The 2,663-nt window shown below is 35.4% G+C and overlaps 1 long non-coding RNA gene across 1 annotated transcript in view; it reads right to left on the reverse strand.

The window, feature by feature from the left end:
• LOC130541655 (uncharacterized) overlaps positions 1-2,424 on the reverse strand; it is a 2,651-nt gene extending 227 nt beyond the window's left edge. Inside the window, exons 1-3 of the long non-coding RNA XR_008955738.1 lie at positions 2,327-2,424; positions 1,798-1,976; positions 1-269 (exon numbers count right to left, since the gene is read on the reverse strand). The exon at positions 1-269 is cut by the window's left edge and continues 227 nt beyond it. This is a non-coding gene — a long non-coding RNA (uncharacterized LOC130541655). The remainder of the gene's footprint in view (positions 270-1,797; positions 1,977-2,326) is intronic.
• Between the last annotated feature and the right edge of the window lie 239 nt (positions 2,425-2,663).

Consider the following 2,663-nt stretch of genomic DNA (forward strand, 5'->3'; position numbering starts at 1 on the left):
TTATTTTGTTTTAGTCTGTGATGTAGGGATAATGATATATTTCTTGGGATTATTGTAAAAATTAAATTTGATTGAAATTACACAAGTTCCCTGGTACTCACCCATTCCTTAGATGACTTGAAACCATCATTGTGAACATCAGTTAAGAGATTTGTTTGACCATCTTCTAATTAAGACTGAGGTTTTTTAGTTCCTTTGTCTGATTAAACATTTTTTCTGTTTCTTTTGTCATTTCTCCTCCAATTTGCTCCCTCTAATTTACAGTAAGCCTTGAAAAACAAATATATATTTTAAAAAGGAATAAAAATACAACCATCCAAAAAGCCAACTAAAAAGTAATTCTTTGAACCACTATACTAATTGTGTACAAATGTGCTGTTCGATTCAGTAGGTCCAGTCCACATTTTAATTTTAATTAAGAGTTCAGTTCTTGAGTTTCACCTTTCAAATGGGTGATAACCACAGTAGCTAGTAGCTGCTGTACTAGATAGCATAGAGAAGCATTTCGATCATCACAGAAGATTCTGTTTTACAGTGCTGGTCTACAATGTCTAAAGCTCTGAATTTGTGTTGTGGAATTCTGAAGATGAGTGGAATGTGGCTCTTGCTTTCAATGTAACTCAAGTCTGTGAAAGAAAATACTTAGGGGAAATGTTTGGAAAATATGAAAAATTCAGTGATGTGGATGATGACTATTTGACAAACATTGGGGAGTTAGCGTAAACAGTTCAGGATAAAAGGAAGATAGAAATGACTGAGCTGAAACCTAAAGCATATTAGTGATATTTGTGACCTTCCCAGTGCATGAAAGATTATAAAACATTCCAATGTGGGCCCACTTGCAAGAGGAGGCAAGGGGAAGGGGCAATTCTATTTGTATCAAGAATGTTGTATTTTTCTTTTAAAATGTTCTGTATTAAAATATTTTTACTATAAATATGTATCATTTCAATAATACAAGTTAAAAATTTATTTTAAAGAATCTTGACCTTTGTGTAATAGCATTGACTTTCTGCCCCTTTTCTCATCTCTGAAAACTCTTCCTGGCATCCCTTCCCATTTTTGTCTTTTAGCTCTCCCACACTAAGGGAGGCATCTACCCTCCTGTCCAAGCTTCATGTATGCTCGTGAGCTTGAATGCCGTTTCTTTTTATCTCAAATATCACCTGATATTTTATTCTTTTTCTCTTCTCTCTTCAAACATACCTTCTCTATGATTTTTCCCTTCAGTCTATAAATATATGTAAGGTTTCTGAATCAACCCCCTGTTGATCCTACTTTTCTGTCAGTCTCCCTTTTCCACCAAATTTTCTAAAAACATGGCTTCAATTTGTTGTCTCCAATTCCTCACTTATAATTTACTCTTCAACTCTGAAATTGAATTTTTCCTCTAAGCATGAAATTGCTGTATCATTTACCAAGGTCTCCAGTTATTGTCATCAACAATTAATCTTGTCAATTCTAGCAGACCATTTATAGTTTATCTTTTTCTTGGGAAATATGTTGATCACTCCATTTACCTATGTTAATGACACCACAATCTGTCTTATGTATATATGAGACAGAGATATCTGAGCACATCTACAATTGCCCATTAAGTAAATATTTTCACAAGGATTTGCCGTAGGCAATTCAAACTTTTCTTTAACACGAACTGGTCATCTCACCAAAATTTCCTCCTCCTGTTCCTCCTCCTCCTGTCCCAGGTAGCAATGATTGATACCTCCTTAAAGTCCCTCTAATCCAATCCATCCTTTCCACCCCCGCTATCATTGACTTCATGCAAATGTAACTTACTCACAAAGTCTCTGACTGAATGTCCGCCCTTCTCCAATCCATTCTCCACGCTGCCTCCTGGGTGATTTTTCTAGTATCAAATCAGCTGTATCAGTTCCTTTTCTGTTTCCTTTATTTTTAACTTGCTTTTCTGCTACAGCTCTCTGATAGTTTCTCTCACTTTTAAAAATACCTATTGCCTAAATAAATACTTTTTTCTTTTTAAGAGAAAGCAAACACAGAATTTTCAAGGTTTTAGCACTACATTGAGAATCTCCTGAAAAGCATCCAAATATGACACTTTTCCTTGAGTTTCACCTTCCCTTGAGGGTCTGTCACAGTCACACTGCCACCGCCAACATGCTAGGTTCTGAAGATGCCACTTCTCTGATAAATTTTGGTTTCAGACAATACCTAATCTCTTTACACAATACTCAGAGAAGGACCAAGTATAAATAAAATTATAACTAAATGTTATAAAATATATAATTAAAATTTTAGGGAGGACTGTAAGAAAATCAGCAAGGGAAATCACAAAAGTAACACTTACTGGTTTTATTATTTTAAATCTTGCTGCCTTCTTTGTTTTTAAAAAGCTCTATAGATCTCTTAGGCCAACGTGTTACATGAAGAGAAAGTAGGCTTCTCACATAGCTGTTCAACTGCTTTCCTAGTTTATGAATAAATAAGCCAAGATCAATAGAGTGCTGTTTCCATTCCCTCTCTATTGGCTTGTGATTGTCTATGCAGAGGCTGATGCCAGGCTCTGGCAGAACATTAATGTGGACTCACAGTTATGGATACATGATTCACATTTAAAAATCCAATAAGAACCAGAGTTGGCAGGCACGAGCCTGGCAGATTGGCAATTATTTTGACGATGTGAA

The sequence above is a fragment of the Pan paniscus genome, chromosome 6, assembly GCF_029289425.2.
Source record: "Pan paniscus chromosome 6, NHGRI_mPanPan1-v2.0_pri, whole genome shotgun sequence".
Classification (NCBI taxonomy): Eukaryota; Metazoa; Chordata; class Mammalia; order Primates; family Hominidae; genus Pan; species Pan paniscus.